Consider the following 8,717-nt stretch of genomic DNA (forward strand, 5'->3'; position numbering starts at 1 on the left):
GGTGATACGTGCAAATAGACCAGACGTGACGTTGATTGACAAAGTCAAGAAGAAAGTAATACTCGTTGATGTCGCAATACCATGGGACACCAGTGTTGAAGAGAAAAATGGATAAGTATCAAGATCTGAAAATAGAAATAAGAAGGATATGGGATATGCCAGTCGAAATTGTACCCATAATCATAGGAGCACTAGGCACAATCCCAAGATCCCTGAAAAGGAATCTAGAAAAACTAGAGGCTGAAGTAGCTCCAGGACATGCAGAAGAGTGTGATCCTAGAAACGGCGCACATAGTAAGAAAAGTGATGGACTCTTAAGGAGGCAGGATGTAACCCGGAACCCCACACTATAAATACCACCCAGTCGAATTGGAAGACTGTGATGGAGAGAGAGAGAAAAAAAATAATATTCTTATGAATCAATTTAATACAAAGTTATTTGAATTCTTCTTATTACTCTCTTTTGTTTAATGTTCATATCTGCCAAAAATTGACCGATCTTCATAATAAGTGAATAATGGAAATGCAGGATTTCTCGATTCTTTCCAGTTTTTATTCGTATACACTCGGGCTGAAGTTAACTCGAAGTCTTTTCCTGTGCATCCCCCCTTGATCAATCACCGGTAACAGAATTTTAAAAAACAGCTCACATGCCGACAACGGCTGAGTTTAGATATACTTAAGTCTCCGCCAGAAATGTATGCGAACTCAGTTTACGTAAGTCTCTCTTTCGATTAAATTCTCGGTTGCGTGGTACAGAAAACGAGCTTCCGTTGTATGCCTCGGTTAATTATGATAAGTCGTCCTTCGAGCCTGTGACATTGTCCCGAACTACAGAGTTAACAGATGAAATGCGTGCACACAGTTACGGTGAAGTTTACATCAGTACCAGATGGAAAGGTTACTCTAAACAATTATAGTATTTTGAACTTTGAAATATCATTTTCCAATGTTTTCATGTGAGCTATAAACGCTTCAACAAACCTAACCTAACCTAAGGTAAGTGCATGCTATTAATTTAAAAATATTCCATAAACTTGAATTAATCTGAACGAGGGGTTTATCCTGTATTCTAAAGTATGCTTGGAACGTTTACTGGGGACCACAATAAACGTTCCAACACACTTGATATTTTTAGTCCAACATACAATAATTGTTAAAGTGAAATAATAATGATGGAATGTCTCACGCATAGAGACTCTTTGGCATTTATGAGTTCTTTCAGGGGCGTCATTTCAGATTTTTTTTAGTGGGGGGGGGGGGGGGGAAGACGGGTTGGCGAGCGAAGCGAGCCTATTCGTCAGTTTATTTTTTTTTTATTTTTTTATTATTTTGAGCTATTTTATGTGTTTTTTTTTTTTTTTTTTTTTTTTTTTTTTTTTTTTTTGTTTTTTTTTTTTTTTTTTTTTTTTTTTTTTTTTTGGTTTTTTTTTAAAGCCCACATGAGCAAGGTTACAGCAAAATTATATAGTACTCCCACAACTGTTTGTTCATCTCTCATCATCACTGGTAGCAATTATATTAGACACAGAAGGATCCAGAAACACAATATTTCCGATAAATGTCATATATTTATGATTGCACTTTTAAAAAGAAAACATGATGTTACTTCTTGGGGCTTGTTGGGGGGGAGGGGGCAACTTGAGTCTTGAAGGGGCAGTTCCCCCCCAATGACGTCCCTAAGTTCTGCAGAACGAGTTGAACCTATTTTTTTTCTATTGGAGTGTTGACATTGCTAATTTAAATACATCTGATCTAGACCTATTACATTTACGTGCATAAAAATGCAGACACATTTCTAGAAAAGAAAATGTGACACTTAGCAAACATTCCCTTTATCTGTTAATTTCTGTGAATATAGTTGAACATAATGTCCTGTACTTGTCGTATACTGTGACAACAACAATGAGATTAGGTATATTCTAAGCATCTGCCTGGTCAACGTGAGAGCCCTTAGTATAAGAGGCAACAGGTGACGAAAGCCCTGACGGTGGCAGTGGCGTGGAGTGCCTGTGCCACCATGTGAGGAGGACAGAGGAGCATCTTCAAGGGCCTTCTGACGTCGCTAACGTACCGGTAAGTTTCTGTGGCGTTTAGGCACCTGGTCAAGTCAACCTATAGTTAATGCGCGGGAAGCAAAGGGAAAAAAGTTAGATAATACAACTTGTCCAAAATACATAAATAAAAAAAAATCAGTAGCAATAGCTACAGCAGGAGCGTGCACAATTTGGGGGCCTGGTGCTTGAGACCCTGCCCTTTATCTTCTTCATAGCTAAGGTGCCCTTTTTGTCAGAAATAAAATTAATTTCAGTTTGGATGATTAAAAAATTATTGTTTTTGTTTTCTCAGCAGGGTTAGGTTTTTACTATCAATAATATCTTGAAAATCTTACAAGGGAAACAGGTCGTGTTAACGGAATTAATGTTGATAAATCTGCTTTTCTGTAATAAAATTAATTGAATGGATTTTAAGACTTGTCACATTATCCTTTCAACATTTCTTCTCTTTATATATATCGTATATTATTATATGATTATAGCATATAGAACATGGGAGATTTCATTTTAAAAAGACTAAGGGAATACCCATGTTTCCACTTGAGCCCCTGAGGCACCCCTGAAAGTCTGTGCACGCCCTGAACTGCAATGCATTTGATAAATGTACGTTAATACTAGAATTTCAGAGCCGAAGAGCAGTTTCAAAGGACTCCGTGGTAATGAGTCCTTGTCGGTCGTTATCAGGTCTTTCATTTACTTTTTTATTAGATTATGGTAGTAATTTATTTACTTGTTATTAGATTATGGTAGTAATTCATTTACTTTTTATTAGATTATGGTAGTAATTTATTTACTTGTTATTAGATTATGGTAGTAATTCATTTACTTTTTATTAGATTATGGTAGTAATTCATTTACTTGTTATTAGATTATGGTAGTAATTCATTTACTTTTTATTAGATTATGGTAGTAATTCATTTACTTTTATTAGATTATGGTAGTAATTCATTTACTTTTTATTAGATTATGGTATAATTCATTATATATTAAATTCAGTAACCGAAAGTTTGATTGTTTTCTTAAGGTAGGCGTGCAAAACATCGGGAGATAAAATCTTGACATTCATTGCAGAAAGTAATTTTCAAACATTTATAGATGCGTATAAAAAGCGTCTTCAGGCCAAGGTGCGGGGACGGTGTTGGTCCCTCATACTTCTTTAATTTTTTTGAACTTGAATTTCTTGAACTTAGTAACTTGCTGAGCACGATAACCTCAAGAAAGCTGTCTCTTGCTGCAGTGAAAGTGTTATTTCAGACCCATCTCGCCTCCTGAAACACTGCTTAACCTTTCATTGAAAAGTGGTGTCCAGACGCAGGTGCAATCACCAGCATAGGCAAACAGAAGCATCTTACAACTCACCTTTTGATTGGAAAAGATATGGCGACAGGGATAGCCGAGAGAGGTGGGCGGATTGTAATACTGCTTGTTGCCCCACAAACTGTTAATCACCGTGTTCTGTGGAAAGTAGAGTAGATATACTGAGGAAACGAATCACACCATTCATGGTTGGAGATTCAGACAAAAATTTATATTTCTGTTAGGGAATGAGGCCAGTGCGTCATTATTTCAAGGTTCACAATACCAATCAAACGAAAAGGAACTTTTTTCCTTTATCATCCATTCATTCATTCATCGTATATGGCAATTAGAGTAACTGGCCTGAACATTTGAGTTATTCTTCGACCAGGGAAACACAAACAGCTGGTGGCTTCGGTTAATTATTACATTTCTTTCTTACCCCTAAAATAGTTTTTTCCTCTTGAGTTTCTCGAAGAAAATATGTAAATTTTAACCTCAGGGTAAAAGGGCAAATAAAAGTTCTGGGACTGCTTAAATTTTGGCGTTACTGATGGGCTTACTAAATAAAATAAGGAAATATATACTATTATGATTATAATGCGTCTATCATGATAATTTACCGATCACGCCTCTGCTTTTATGTCCTCAAAATCAATCCTTGACCCGCTTCGATTTTAGTAAGCGCATGTCTTCAATTTCTGACGTTATTCTTCTATTGACTGATATTAGTTGTCGTTTAGCGATCTGCTTTATTGAAACTGGACGTTCAGAGTCTTAACAAAAACGTCTTGTTTGAGGATTTGAGCTGCTCACCAATGAAATACCGGGCCATCACTCTGTCCGCTAAATCACAGAAGACTTTGCACAGGAATGTGAAGCAGATGTGCAACTGTGTCACCTTTGAATCATCTCAGGTGACCCTGCGGTATCAACTAAGGTTTCCATACCCCCTAGCGGTGAGTGGACAGAGTTAATCTTCCTCAGTGGTCTGGGGTACAGATTATAATTAGGCAAAGTCACCTGAGAACAGAGGCCAACACGTGAACCATCCATTCAACCTCTGAGGGCAGGCATCACAAACTGCTGTATGGGCTTAAAATTACAGTGTAAAAGTGAATTCTATTTTAGTTTAACCAGACCACTGATTAACAGCTCTCCTAGGGCTGGCCTGTAGGATTAAATATTCTAACGTGGCTAGAAACCAATTGGTTGCCTAGCAACGGGCCTACAGCTTATTGTGGGATCCGAACTACATGATATCGAGAAATTAATTGCTAATCACCAGAAATAAATTCCTATGAATCCACGTTGCCAGAGTGGGGAATTGAACTCAGGACTACCGAATCGGTAAGCGAGCATGTCAACCACTCGTCCAACGAGGAACTAATTACAGTGGACCCACAGCCCCCTATGATTACAAGTGTAACTGGTTCCTTTAATTTCATACCCTCTATGGTCGAGTGGACAGGGTACTGACCTGGTATTTCACTTTTGCTAGTTATTCAGATCACCAAGGAGGCTACTAGGTATTAGGAGCTATTTTCAGGCAATAATATGTGAGGGGGTTTGAAACCGCTGTCAGAGGTAAAAATGGTGTCCCTTACAAAGTCGAGGCACGCTTAGTTCCTTTTCTGTTTCCTCTATTTATGCCTTTTACGACTGAAGGGAGACACCGGTAGAGTCATGTTATACTGGTCCTAAGTTCGAAGTCCCCTGGTGAGGAGGCTGTCTTTAGCAAATATTTTCAGATGACCGTCAAAAAACATGTTCTTCAGTCCCCATGCACTGAACGATTGTCTGAACGGCTATCTGAATGATTGTCGTTATCGACCAACACACACACTATTCAAACAGTATGAACGATCTCCACACCGATTTCAGTCTGAACAAAGACTTTGTCTCGAGAAGACGTTGCATCATCTCTAGAAGAGACGCGTGCCATAGCGTTATATCAGCAGACAAACCCATACATTGAACTATCTGTGTATGGCAGACTTAAGTCGCAAGCCAGCAACCTGGTCGTGCAGATTCCCGCTGAGATCCTTCAAACACGAAGCTCCGCCCACTTTTACATTCAGACAAGCCTATACACAGTGCTTTTGCGAACGATATAGACAGCCGTCTAGACAATCGTTCAGACAATCGTTCAGTGTATCTCTACTTACAGAAACATTGACTAATGTATTGCAAGATCTTGCGTTGTTCAAGGTAAGGTAGCCATTGTTGAGAATTAACGACATCCCTGGCACCTGAATGCACAGCATGTAATCGAGGTCTGGAAAAGCAGTGTGGGAGGCAATCCCAACAGTGACGTCATTTGGGTTGCAACTGTGATCCCAGGGGGCCCCTAAAGCCGACGGTGCGCTCGGTGGCATGCACGTGGGACAACTGTACTCCAGTTTGATGGCCGTCAGCTTCAGTATGTCTGGAATGAAAGACCAAAGTTACTGAGGTGGAACGGTAAAATTAATAATAATAGCAATAATAATTATATCAAAAAATTACAGCAGAATTCCACGATTATTTACTCCAAATATATTTTTTCTTCATTGCAACCTTCTCGGCCTGAATCTGCATTGGCTTGAATAAATGTCTCTAGATTTACGTTAAATGGTGTGATATATATATATATATATATATATATATATATATATATATATATATATATATATATATATATATGTATACATATATATATATATATATATATATATATATATATATATATATATATATATATATGTACGTCTATAGAACGCCTTGCCTTCCCAGCAGAGTTTTAGTGATATTTAATTATAAAAGTAGCAGCCATGCCTTCTCCTAAGGTAACTGTTGTTGGGAGAGTGGGTATGTCGTAGGGAAGATATTTCCGGTCTGACGGAAGCTTAGGGTAAGAGAGGCAAGTCACAAGAGTAGCTAGGCTTCGAGATGGATTTTAGGGACTTCTACAATAAGACCTATTTTCCTTCCCAATTTGCTGGCGTTGTGTTTACCACCTTTCAGGCAATGCCCGAGGCGGTCTTTGGAAGCCCCGTGATTCGAAAACAACCAGGATCGATCTCAGTCAACTGCAGTCGGTAGTTCAGGACAGATGTCCAGCCGGCCAGCCTCCCAAAACTTAGGCCTACCCACGGCGTACTGGTGGACACGAACCCAGACCTGAACCGAGGTCAGGCCGCATTCTTCTACAAGGATACACTGAATATTGCATAAAGGTACGTCTGTACGTCTGAAAGTGTAAACTTCAACCCAGCACCTTTTACTACCATACGACTCTTGCTAAATTCATTTTCAATTCTCATTTTTACCCCTTCTACATCAAAAGCCCTTTGTCCTCATCGGGCCACGTGCTCCCCTTTGTGACTTGTTAAAGACCAAGCTTTCATGCATACCTCAGTGAACCATTCGAGTTTACCTTCCCCAATGTTAGAATTAATCAGCCTTAATCAAAGCAAGAAGTCATTTTTCCTTTTATCTTGTTTAATCTGGGATTCTTTTCCAGATTCCATGAGTCACGTGCCGTCTCTCTGCCCGCAAGTGTGCATTACCCCAAGTGTATGAAAACCAGCTATAACAGCTCCAGTGGAGCCATCATTTACCTTTTCTCAAGCCCAGCACGGGCCTTTTTGTAAATAAATAGCTGTAAGTAACGAGCTGAGTTTTCTGGCGACCTTCCCTCTAAAGAAATTAATAATAACTATCAGTTTACGGTAAGTTAAAGCAATTCCCTCTTGAAATCCCTCAATCACTTCCGTTTACGTATCTAGCCTCTCTCAAGGCCGCTATATACGTAACAATATATATGTATATATATATATATATATATATATATATATATATATATATGACAGTATATACTGCTTATTTGATTTAATAAGCGCATCAGTTCGACCAAAACTTAAGCCATCCTCAGAACTTTTATATAAGGCCGAGCTCTTAGGAGAGATTTACTACATCAGTGATATTTTGCACCAAAGCATACACAGGCCCAACCCTTAGGAAGTATATACATCAGGACAGTTTGCAAAAAAAAAAAAAGCATACATAGGCCCAAGGTTTATAGACCTTGCATAGGCCTAACCCTTGAGAGATATATACATCAATGACAGTTTGCAAAAAAAAAAATAAATAAATAAAGCAAACATAGGCATAACCCTTAGGGGATATATACTACATGAGTGATAGTTTGCACAAAAGCATACATAAGCCTGAGGCAAAATGCGTATATATACATAGACCATAGACCTAACCTTCAACAGATACGTATACATACCTGACGTCGCTAAATGATAAGTATGGGGAAGTAGGCTCTTAAGAAGTGGAAAATATGCAATGGTCACTACTTTACTTCAAGGTGATTTTCAGAATGGTGAGAACGTTGATCTCTTGTGCGAAAGCGATTTACCTGGTACATAGAGATCACAGGAAGCGACAGATGTAACCAGTCGGAGGCTTGAGAGAAGTTCACATTTTTGGGCAGCTTCGGGCATCCAGTTAAATCCCAGGCAACCAGATGCTACAATTAAAAGCAATTAGAGCACATAATGGTGTTTGGCTCTCTCTCTCTCTCTCTCTCTCTCTCTCTCTCTCCCTACCGTATGTTTAAATGTCTGTAGCTGCTTCGTCTGATACGGTTAAGAATTCAGTAATCACATTCTTATTGAAATGGAGAAAGCTGAGCCAAATATGGACAGGTGTCTAACCACTTTGCAAAATCTAATAACCTGTCTATGATGATAATATCCGAGAGGACCTGATCTTTATTTTTTGTCCCCCTCCAAACCGTTTTGTCCGCCCTGGGTGGGGTAAGTAGGGGAATTGGAGGATAGGGGAGACATCCATCCTCCTCCCACAAACCTGTTTGCCCGCCCCAGGTTTGGGCGGGTTAGGTAGGGGATCGGGAGGGTAAGGGAGACAGCAGCCCCGGGGTACAACACGTATTTCACCAACTCTGATTAAAAGTCTTCAGCTTAAATTGATTCCTCTTCATGTGCGCAGATCTAAACTAAACCTTTCTTCCTTTAATTGGGTACTTATTATTATTAGTGAATAATATTCATATCCCCACCCATGTAATACAGACCTCTTTGAAGCAATTCTTTCGAGGGAAATATTGAAATCGGAAGACTCAAAGACAACTCCAGTAAGAAATGGAAATTGCAGAACATGACAACTTGATCAGACGAACTTTTCCCGGTTGTATCTTTCCTGACATATTTATTAATAATAATAAAAAGAAATAATCGCCTTGAAAATTACAGAAGGGTTCGTGAAACTTTCAAGATGGGGACGAACAATTATGAATTGACATTTCAACTATGTAATTGTCTAAAGTGCTAGTTGTTCATTAAGTTAATTGAT

The 8,717-nt window shown here is 38.8% G+C and overlaps 1 long non-coding RNA gene across 1 annotated transcript; it reads right to left on the reverse strand.

The window, feature by feature from the left end:
* Positions 1-1,692: 1,692 nt before the first annotated feature.
* LOC135220078 (uncharacterized) lies at positions 1,693-5,775 on the reverse strand. Its single transcript, XR_010315561.1, has 3 exons — positions 5,522-5,775; positions 3,417-3,512; positions 1,693-2,115 (listed from the first exon to the last, which is right to left on the reverse strand). It is a non-coding gene; the product is annotated as an uncharacterized LOC135220078 (long non-coding RNA).
* Positions 5,776-8,717: the final 2,942 nt, after the last annotated feature.

This window comes from Macrobrachium nipponense, chromosome 1, assembly GCF_015104395.2.
Source record: "Macrobrachium nipponense isolate FS-2020 chromosome 1, ASM1510439v2, whole genome shotgun sequence".
NCBI classification, from domain to species: Eukaryota; Metazoa; Arthropoda; class Malacostraca; order Decapoda; family Palaemonidae; genus Macrobrachium; species Macrobrachium nipponense.